At 31.2% G+C, this 12,332-nt stretch overlaps 1 pseudogene; it reads left to right on the forward strand.

Moving 5' to 3' along the window:
- The window catches only part of LOC138382456 (cleavage and polyadenylation specificity factor subunit 6 pseudogene), a 152,990-nt pseudogene that overhangs the window by 93,016 nt on the left and 47,642 nt on the right, over positions 1-12,332 (forward strand).

The raw sequence follows: 12,332 nt of genomic DNA on the forward strand, positions 1-12,332 counted from the left end.
TTGCCTTGCATCTTTTCCTCAATATTATTTTGTGTGAATTTTCATAGTTATTGACTATAGTTCAGATCTGTTCATTTTGTCATTGCTAAATAATATGCCTTGGATAAAGAGAGCACATTTCATTTTTAATCAATTTTAGCGCATGTAAACATTTATATATCTACCAGATTGAATATATCATAGAAAGATTGGTATGAATATTTTGGAACATATACCTTACTATGCTAATACTTGAGTTTCTTTAAGATATTTACCCAAGAGAGTAATTGTTGGGTTACAGGTTTTGGATATCTTTAAAATACCTATATAATTTGATTCAAAGAAATTGTGACAATAAATAACAGAAGATTAAAGCTGTCCTCGATCTATAAGCTCACTCTGGTATTGTCAAATATTTGTAATTTTTGAACATCTATAATGTATCTACTGATTGAATTTTTATTTTTATTTTAATTTCCAGAAATACAATAGCATTCATGGTAATTTTGATTTACTCTTTTTGTAGTAACATTTCAAGTCATTTGCTTATTTATGTAGAGTCTATTTTTAATCAATTTATATATACTTTGGATGCTTGTCATTTATTGGTTGTATATATTTAAAATAATTATTGAAGATATCTTCTCACATACTGAGGTTTATTTTCTTCCATACTTTGACCTTTTGAAATACTATCACACTTGCATTCTCTTTTTAGCATCTTGTGATTAATTCAATTCAATTCTTAACTTTAATGTACTATGTTTTTTCTTTAATACTAATATTTAAGAACTCTTTTACTATCATGATTTTGTAAAGACAGTATGATATCCTTTAAACACTATCTTTTGCCTACTACTATAAGGTAATCATTTTACATGGTAACGTTCTGTTTATATGGGCTGGAACAATGATCCTTTTTCATTTTGTAATACGCTCCCAGTGTGATTTATTAAAATGTCTACCATTTCCCCATTTTTCTTAGTAGCACCTCTGTCATATACCCATATATAGTGGATTTGTTTCTGTACACAATACTTATTATTGATTAGTTTATTATCTGAATCAATATGGCATTGCAGTACTTACATGGCTTTATAAAATATCTTGATATTGATAGAATAAGCCTTACAACCTTCCTTTTTTGACATTATCCATTTATTTTTATTTTAAAATGTTAATGAGGTTACAAATGTATTTGTTACATGGATGAATTGTATAATGCTGAAGTCAGGGCTTTTAGTGTGCTCATCACCACAGTTGGGTACATTGCACCAAATAAGTACATTTTTATCCCTTACCCTCCTTCCACCCTCATCCCTTCTTAAATTCCAATGTCCTTTACATCACTATATGTATACCCATTATTGAGCTCCCACTTTTAATGAGAACATATGAGGTTTGTTTTCCCATTCGTAAGATACTTCACTTAGGATAATGTTCCCCAGTTCCATCCAAGTTGTTGCAATTTACATTATTTCACCCTTTTTAATGGCTGAGTAATACTCTGTGGCATGTATATATGTTTGTATACACATACATACACACACGCACACACAGACACCACATTTTCTTTATCCATTTATCAATTGATGGGCACTTAGGTTTATTCCATATCTTTGTAATTGTGAATTGTGCTGCAATAAATATTCGGGTGCAGGTATATTTTGATAAAATGATTTATTTTCCTTTGTGTAGATACCCAGTTATGGGATTGCTAGATCGAATACCGAACACTGAATAGAGAAAAGTTGAAAGCATTCCCTATAAGAACTGGAACCAAACAAGGATGCTCACTTTTACCACTCCTATTCAACATAATACTGGAAGTTCTCACCAGAGCAATCAGGCAATTGAAAGAAATAAAAGACATCCAAATTGAAAAAGAGGACGTCAAATTATCCCTGTTCACTGATGAGATGACCTTACACCTAGAACACCAGAAAGACTCCACCAAAACTCTGAGAATTGATAAATAAATTTAGCAAGGTTCAGGATACAAAATCAACATACAAAAATTGGCAGTGTTTCTGTACAGCAATAACAATCTATCTACCAACTAAGTCAAGAAGCCATTTATAATAGCTACAAAAAATGTAGGAATACATTTAACTAAGGAGGTGAAAAATCTGTACAAGGAGAATTACAAAGTACTGATGAAAGATATCATGAATGACACAATCAAATGGAAAAGCAGCCGATGCTCATGGATTGGAAGAATTAACATAGTTAAAATGACCATACTGCTAGAAGCAATCTACAGATTCAGTGAAATCTCTAGCAAAACACCAATTCATTTTTCACAGAATTAGAAAAAACACTCCTAAACTTCATATAGAACCAAAAAAGAGCTTGAATAGCCTAAGCAAAAAGAACAAAGCTAGAGGCATCACATTACCTGACTTCAAATTACACCACAAGACTACAGTAAGCAAAAGACCATGGTACGGTATTAAAAAGACACATAGATCAATGTAACAGAATAGAGAACCCAGAAATAAAGCCACATATTTACAGCCTACTCACCTTTGACAAAGACAATAAGAACACATGCTGGAGAAGAACACCCTTTTTGATATAAATGGTGTTTGGAAAATTGGATTACCATATGAAGAAGAATGAAACTGGACCCCTATCTCCGATCAGATACAAAAATCAATTCAGTATGGATTAAAGACTTAAATAATATCCAGAATTTACAATGAATTGAAACAACTCAACAACAACAAGAACAACAAAATAATCCCATTAAAATGTGGACAAAATACATGAATAAACAATTTTAAAAATAAAACATACAAATGGCTAATGGGCATATGAAAAAATGCTCAGCTTATTTAATCATCAGAGAAATGCAAATTAAACCCACAATGAGATATTGTATCATCTTAGATCAGTCCGAATGGCTATAATAAAAATATATATATATAGGCTAGGCACAATATGTGTTCATTTTTCATAGTAACTCACTCCAACATTTATAGCTGCTTAATTCATGGCACAATTTTATGTCATTGCTTATTGAATATTAACTGAAGAAATATATTTGGAAAAACTAAATCCCCTAGCATTTTGTAATACATGTGCAAATAATTTAAAAAATGTCAATCATTCATGGGTGACCACTTTTAAAGTTGTCACCCCTGCACTAAAAATATTATCTGAGACATTACTATGCGTAGAATCTGAAAGCTCAATATTACAGTATTATAATAAACCCACATTACATTGTAGTTTTCAATGTACATGTATAAATAATAACACTGAAATGCTTTGCAGTTTTTATTTCAGCAATTTTTTCTTGAGATGACTGGCCATATAAAAAGTTTTTTTAAAAAAACCTTGATTTCATTATTTTTTATTTTATATATTTCAATTTTGTCTAACCCTAAGGGAAAACCACATATTTCTCTCTTCCTAGGCAAAAATAAACTTAAAATGACAAAATATATTTAACTCAGAGTTTATGTGGAGTGAGAGAAGAAAAAAATGATACATAAAGAAAATTATATTTGAGTTGAGAATTCCCTAGACAACAATAAAAATTAAATTGAAATTTATATTACTTCATCTTATTTCAACTCCTCTGGGTGATATAAAATTCTTCATATATATAAGGAACATGCATCTTTATTCATGATATTTTCTTGCCTAAAGAAAAGCACATAGCCTATATATGGGCAAAAAGTGTCTACCATAAATTAGAAAATCAAGAAGTAGGAATACTTTCTATGAGGTAGCATGTAAAATTATATATGCTAATTATTGTTCTAAATCAAGAAGTTATTTGAAAAACAGACTACCTTCCATGTCATAAGATTGATAAAGGTTAGGTAAAAATTATTATGTATTTATTTCTGTTGTTTTTCATTCATTCAATAAACATTTATAGAAAGGCTATTAGATGCCAAGCTACTAGATGCTGTATGAAACAAAGAATTTTATGATTCAATTGGTGGAACAAAAAAGAAATAATTAAATATAAAAATTAAATGATAATTACAAATCTGTATAAATGCAATGAAAATGAGCCTACTTGAACCCATCAATGAAAATGGGCCCTAGTGAGCCAGTGAAAGATTACATAATATGAAGTTGTAGAATTTAGGCAGGAATCAGACTATATAGAATTACCTTAGACAACAGAAGACAGTAGCCCTACAAATGGTATTATTATACTTGAAGAAATGCTCAAAGTAAATGTCAAATCTACATAGACACTAAAGATTGAGAATTTGCATTATTTATCTAGTGCTTCCATTAGAGAATGAGGGAATCTTGCCAGAAGGACTGAAGGCCCTATTGAGGGACACAGTTTTTTCATAATGTCAGTTCTATGATTGATTTTGAATTTTTTTTCTAGATCTTGTATCCCTCAAAATCATTATAGGCATGGAATCAACTCAAAATAAATACATGTAAAATAAATAAATGAAAGAATTACCAAAGGAAACTCTCAGTGTAGTATTAATGAATTTGTCCTCAAAAGTCATAATTCCACATTGTGCTTATTCCTAGATCACCAAACAATCTTTGATATGGAAATTAACAGATTTATCCTACAAGGAGGAAAATTTGTGTATCTTTGTCCTATCAGTAATATTTCTCACAGTAAATAATTGCTCATTTTTGTAATAAACATAAATGTTTATAATTTTGGTTATCATGAGTCAATACTTCAAAATTTACTCATCACTTATACCTTGACAAACTAAAAATGAATAATTTAATGAATAATTTGATGAATACCTTAACATGCAAGGTACATTCATTGTTCATCAAGCACATTATATAATACAAAGCAAAACATGTCCTACATGACCCTATTTTTTCTTAACACCAAAATCAAATTTTAAAGGCAAGATATTAGGTTGATATAACTCTCGTTACCTTACTCTTCCTGGTAGACAATTTCAGTGCTCCCATGTACTAATTCTAAATCTGAATTATAATATCATGAATACTGATGACTTCCTTTACTTTCTATTCCTGTGATATTCTGCGTATGTACCAGAAATGATCTATTCAATTTATTTATAAATGTTACAAAGAATTTGATCAAATGTAAGTATTTTATAAAGCCACGAGAAAGAGGTTAATTTGGGCAAAAGTATTATGTAATTGAAAATATATTTGAGATATAATTTTAACAAGTAAAGAAATATCATTGACTTGAATAGAGTAATTTACATGATGATAGCTAGCATTATATAGTGCCTTCAAGTTTACAAAGTACATCCACATATGTAATTTCATCTTCACAATAACCCTATGTAGTGTGCAGAGTATATTACATTGTTCACATTTACAGATGTTGAAACTAGTACTCAGATTTTAAATGAGTACCTTGGAGAATAGCAATGCTGGGGACAAAATAGTAGATTGGAGAGGGCATACATTTTGGATTCAATGGCCTGTGTTGAAAGCACAGCTGATCCACCTAATTATCCTGGGGGCTTCAAAAACTTGCTTGTCTACTCTGAATTCATTTTCCTTTTGATTTCTAAATTGGAGGTAATAATAACTTCCTTTGAATTTGTGATCAGAAGAGTACAGGTAATGTAATTATAGATTTTTCATATAATGGTCATTTAATAAACGTTAGTTGCCTTTATGATTAATGACATTCTGATGATTATTATTAACTCAAGTGTTTCAATTTTCAATAAAATACTTCTTCATTAAGAAATGGAATGTAAAGACAAAATAAACTCCCATTTCCTTACTTGGAACACAACCCAAAGCAATATACAATATAATTTCTTCTTTTGGTATATTTTAATAGCTCTATAAAAGTATAATTTATATATTATAAACTACTTGTTTAAAGTCTACAATTTGACACATTTTCACTTATTTATAAAATTATCAATGTCATCAAGAAAATGAAAATTTCTGTTAAATAAACACAGTAAATATTAATCTTTTAAAAATATGCACAGCTAATATAGTCATATTTTCCACAGGGGATATAATAAAAGGCATCTTAGGTTCTCGCTTTTACTTGATTCATTTTAATTCTTCAAAACTGAATTAGTCTAGTGATCAATTTTTTTTTTTTAGTTCCCATATTTGATGACGAATGAATGTTTCAGGTGAATCTTGTCCCAGTTACCCTGATTTGATCATTGTATGTTGTGTGCTTGTTTCAAGATGCAACATGTAATCCATGAATATGTACAATTATTGTGTATCAATAAAAAAATAAAATAAAATAAATAAGGTCAAAAAAACTGAATTAGTCTTTCTTTTTCATATATATACACACACACAGTATTTTATATATATCTGGAACTATATGTGCATGTGTGTGTGTGTACATTGTGTAATGTTAAACAGATTTCTCTAAAAACAGTTGGTTTAGGTAATACAGAAAATTAATTCTCAAAAATACAAAATCTTTTTATAGGTATTTTAAAATTGATGCATTGATTTCATCATGCCATCATGTATCCATCCTTAGGAGGTATTCTTTCCATTTTTAAGGCTGTTGATATATTGTCACAAGTTGTCTGCTGCTGCTCTGGGCAATACAAGAAATGTGATAAAAGGGAGGTGAAGTCCACCATGTTTATTCCTTTTATTAGGAAAATAAAAAGTTAATGCAAACCTTTGACACAGTTTCCCTTGGGTCTAATTGGCTAGAACTGGATTTGGGACATCCCTGATGACAAGGAGTGTGAGAAATTTAGTCTCCAGCAAAGGAGAAAAAGACTGTCATGGTTGGCTTGACAGATAATGATATTGTAATTGCCTAGGACTAGGGGCAGAATGTCACACCTAAAAGATCTTGTATTTCCTAATGATAAGGAGAGGGAATGGATATTAGAAAAAAAAATTAGCAAGTCTGCCACAGTTATACGGTATCTCTTTATATGAAATTTAGTCTTTATGAGAAGATTAAGACACATGAGCATTCAAAATGAGTTTGATTTTTCAAATACAATCATAATCATTAACAACTACTGAGTATGAGAAAATAAGACATAAGAATAGAAGAAAGCACTTCACAAAAAGGAAGAATGTTAATGCATAAAAGAATAGGTTTATTACTAGAAACAATGACATTGAAATTTAGAAAGGAAATCATATGAGATATATCAGGAAAATGTTAGAGTGACATTATGAAATGTAACAAAATATTGTATCTCTTTGAAAACTGAAAAGTCATACTTTTATTAATAAAACCTCATAGGATTATAGATGGAAAAAAAGCCACATGTTCATCATTCCTTCTATTTAAGTGCAACGCAATTTTGGAGATAAAAAATAAATAAAGAATCCTGAACCTTTATGTTTATAATAGTTAAATAAAATAAATAAGCGAAAATAAAATGTGTCTACCTACCAAATGTAGTTTTAAGAAATGATGTACTTTATAAGTCAAAAACAAATAAAGACCTAAATAAATTTTAACAATGGATTTTCATTTAGATTACCAAAGGAAAGTGTATTCCATAGCAGTTATTTGAAGAATTAGCAAATAAGGCAAACACTGGTCAAACAGTTGTTACTGTATTATCCCACCAGAAGACAAGATTACTCTCAGATAAACATTTTAAGTGAATAACTTCAATTAGAACAAAAAATTAAAAAAAAAAAAAAGCAAATCAGTTCATAGCTGAGCAACATCGACTCTAAACAGGATATCATATTTGTATTTGAATATAAATACTAGTGAAAGGATTCTGATTAGGTCATAGAATGCAATAAGCAAAAGAAAAAATAGAAGAAGAATACAATGATAGATTAAAATTTCTCAAGAGCAAAAACTTCTGGTTATACACATCACCATTAAAATAATAAGTTGTCAAGCCACAGAAGGGGAGAACGTATTTGCAGAATATATATCTGAGAAAGGACTGGTGTCCAAAAAATGTAAAAAAATCCCCAAACTCAATAAAAATCAAGTAAAAAACAAAACAAAACAAAGTAGTCAAAAATTTTAACAGGCATTCCCAAGAAATGCAAATGGCCAATAAATGTATGAAAAGATCTTTAACATCATTAGTTGTCAAAGGAAGATATACTTAAGATTTATGCACATATTAGCCAAGGTTCTCGGGAGAAACAGAACCAATCTTTCTCCATAATATTGGTTCTGTTTCTCCGGAGAACGCTGATATATATGTACAAATATATCAGAGAGAGAGGGACAGAGAGAGATGGGCTGGTAGAAAGCAGGGAGAGAGAGAGAGAGATTGAGATTTTATGGAACAGACTGAAGCAATTGCGGGATAGACTGGTAGGTGGGAGACTCAGGGAAGAGTTCTTAGAGTAGGAAGGATATAGTCAGCTCTCAAAAATCCATTTCTCTTCAGGAGATGTCAATCTTTTTTCTGAAGGCCTTCAATGGACTAGATAAGGCCCACACTTACTATGGAGGGTAACCTGCTTTACTCAAAGTCTACTGATTTATATGTTAATCTCTCTAAAATATGCCTTCCTAGCAACATTCAATGTAGTGTTTCACCAAATATCTAAGCACCGTGGCCTAGACAGGTTGACATATAAAATTAATTCACATAATTCAATCTACCACAGTACATTTATTTTCTTTGTACATTTTACGTAAAAATAAAAAAAAAACTTGCAAATCATTATTGAACACTAGTCAAAGACTTGTAGACTGAAATGGTGGGTGTTGGGGGGCCAGTTATAATGGCTGAAATTTACATTGAAATGTGTCAGAAAACTCTGATGGATGGGTTGATGGACATAGGAATAAATGAATAAATAGGTAATAAAACAAGCACCATGGAAAGCTAGACTTAAGTTTGTGGGTATACAGATGCTCATTCTAACGTGTTTCATGTGGGAAAAAAAAGAAATTTCATGCCAAACATATATGCAAGAGTCAAATTAATGAACAAGGGAATTGAGAGGAGGAAGAATCACCTCAGAATCATTTGATCATCATATCTTTGAAGCATGACCTTGGCAAATGAGGAGAACATCAGTAACCAGAAGGGAAAGATGGAGAACTTTCTTTTAATGAGATTTCAATAATAGATTAGTAGACATACTAATAATCAAAAGATATGCAAAATATTAGAAATGATCATTGCAAGGAAAGAACCAGTGTGTTAGGAATGGATGATAAATGTTTCTATACTAAAAGACACTGAGGTTTAAATTTTTAGATAGCAACAATTTTAGTTGACAAATTAGTAAGGGATATTTCTGCACTCAGATTTATTTACTGTTTTTTAAAATCTTTGCTCAAACCTTTCTAAGGTATTGAAATTACAATAGTACTGTGTTTTTAAATTAAAATAGCATGTTATATTTTCATTGAGAACAGAAAGTGTACATACTACAAAGCAAATCTCCTAAGGGCATAATGCATTTATGGCACAAAGAATTTTATATTTAAGGGTTTCTTACTCTGTTTTACAAGAACAGTCTATGCCTAATGAGCTAACAAATTCCTTAAAAATATGTTTCTCAATTCTAGCATACAATGGGCCAATAAAAACAAAACTCAAGGGGGAAAAACAGTATTGGCCTTTTTTTTTCCCTTTTTTGTGGCTGGCAGACAATAATTGGCTTAGTCCCAATTCATAGAATGTTAATGTAGCATTTAAACAGCACATTAGTGCATCCCTTCTAAGGAAGAGCTTTTATTGCCAGTTCTCTCCTCTTATGAATCTCTTCTCTGTATATCATAAAGTAGTTGTAAATGTAAGTATGGAAGAAAAATGCAGTAAAATTGTTTCATAATGCATTATATTTTCTCAGGAATTGATGAGTTTATTAAAAGCAGCACAGTTTTGCAGGGTAGGTTAAAGATTCTGTCTGTAGGCAAATTTTATTATACGATTTGTTTTAAAATTTAGAATTTATGTTTAATTACTATAGAAAGCTCTATTTCAAATATCATATATATTTATAGAAAGGGAAACATGTTGTACACTTAAAAGATAATGTTTGCTGTAGCTAAATCAAATAAATGAAACCTTAGAGCATTTTATTTTTTAACAATTATATTTTTATGAAACTATTAAAAATAAAGCTGGCTATGTGAAATAAAATATTTATTCAGGCAAAGAAATTGCCCTGAAAATAGTTTTGTTTTATTTTTATTTCCTTTATCAATTGGGCAGTACAATGGTTTAAAATAATTTCTAATTTTTCTAGACCAAACTATTCAAATACAAATATTCATAATAAATTCAGAGAGTAGAATGCTACAATTAAGGACAGAGAATTTGATTTCAGCCTATAGATGGTCAAATCCTTGTATTAATATGATAGTTACTAATCATGAGCTCATTACTGAAACATTCCTTACCTTAGTTTCTTCACTTGTGAAATGGAGATGATAAAACACCTACTTCCTTTCTTTCATGGTGAGGTCACCATGTTGAACGATAACTGCCCTTTACAAATTAATAAACGGGTGAATGGCAAGAACTGTGGTAGCCTAAACTCTGCAAACGCATGGGCATAGCTAAAAATAATAATAATAATCAGACATTGTTTCTAGTTTTCTTTCCTATAATTGCTACTCAGGAGTCACACATCTGATGGTCATAAAGATTCTTAACTTTCTCCATAGAAAGCATCACCCTAAGGCTAGTTTTTGAGATACCTTCCAGGTCCTGAATTCCACTGGATTGGCTGACCTCCACAGACCAGTAGCCCATACCGAGGAACATGACTCAACTGGTATTGCAACTGCCACCCAGGAACTGACTCAGCACAAGAAAACAATTTCTGCACCTCTGTGGTTCTGCCCTGAACCCAGCCAATTCACAGACCCAATTGCCTAGCTCTTTGCCTACCAAACTATCTTCAAAAACCCTTTCTCCCAAATTCTCAGGGAGATGGATATGAGAAATTCCTCCCATCTCCTAACTTGTCACTCTGTAATAGTAAACTTCTTCTCCACCATAAGCCTAGCTATCTCAGTGTCTTGGCTCTTCTCTGTGCAGTGGGCAACATAACCCAGTTGGGATGCAACAATCCCTCCTGTCTAATTAAAATTGTGTAACCTTTGACCAGTATCTCCCCAATCCCTCCAACCCTAACCCCTAGGAACCACCATTCTACTTTGTTTCTATGAATTGGTCTTTTTTTAGATTCCACATATGTGCGATCATGTGGTATTTCTCTTTCTGTGCCTGGCTTATTTTACTTAACATAATGCCTTCCAGTTGCATCCATGTTGTCTCAAATGAAAAAATCTCTTTTTTATTTAAAGGCTAAATTGCATCCCGTTGTGTTTTTATACCACATTTTCTTTATTGATTCATCTGTTGATAGACATTTAGGTTGATTCCGCATCTTCACTATTGTGAATAATGCTGCAATCAGCATAGGAGTACAGATATGTCTTCAACATATTGATTTCATATCCTTAGGATATATACCCAATAGGAATCATTAGATAATATTATAGTTGTAAGTTTAATTTTTGAGAAATATTCAAACTGTTTTCCATAATGGCTCTCCTAACTTACATTTCCACCAACAATATACCAGGGTTCCCTTTTGTCCACATCTTTGTTAATACTTTTTACCTCTGTCTTTTTGATAAAAACCATTCTAACATGTGTGAGGTGACATCTTATTGAAGTTATAATTTACATTTACCTGATGATTAGTGATGTTGAACATTTTTTATATACCTATTGGCCAAGTGTAGGTCCTTTTTTTATTTTTTTGAGGAATGTTTTTCAGGTCCTTTTCTCATTTTAAAATCAAGTTATAGTTACTAATAGCCTTGTAGTATAGCTTGAAGTCTGGTAAATTGATACCTCCCCATTTGTTCATTTTGCTTAAGATTGCTTTTGCTATACAGGGTCTTCTCTGGTTCTATAAGAAGCAAAGAATTATTTTCTCTAGATCTATGAAAAATCACATTGGTATTTTAATACGGATTGCATTGAATCTGTAGATCATTTTGAGTAGCATAGACATTTTAATGATGTTTATTCTACTGACCCATGAGCACGGTCTGGTTTTCCACCTGTTTACGTCCTCTGATACATCCTTCCTCAGTGTTTCGTAGTTCTCCCTGTAGAGGTCTTTCATCTCCTTAGTTAAATATATTCCTAGGTATTTTATTTTCTTTGTTACTATTGTGAAGGGTATTGAGTCTTTGGTTTGGTTCTCAGCTTGACTGTTGTTGGAATGTAGGAATGCTACTGACATGTGTACACTGATTTTGTAACCTGAGACTTTGCTGAATTTGTTTATAAATTCCAGTAGTCTTATGGAAGAATCTTTGGGGTTTTCAATATATAAGATCATATCATCAGCAAAGAGTGATAGTTTGACCTCTTCTGCCCTCATTTGGATGTCCTTGATTTCCTTCTCTTGTCTGATTGCTCTGGCTAGGACTTCCA

This window comes from Eulemur rufifrons, chromosome 4, assembly GCF_041146395.1.
Source record: "Eulemur rufifrons isolate Redbay chromosome 4, OSU_ERuf_1, whole genome shotgun sequence".
Classification (NCBI taxonomy): Eukaryota; Metazoa; Chordata; class Mammalia; order Primates; family Lemuridae; genus Eulemur; species Eulemur rufifrons.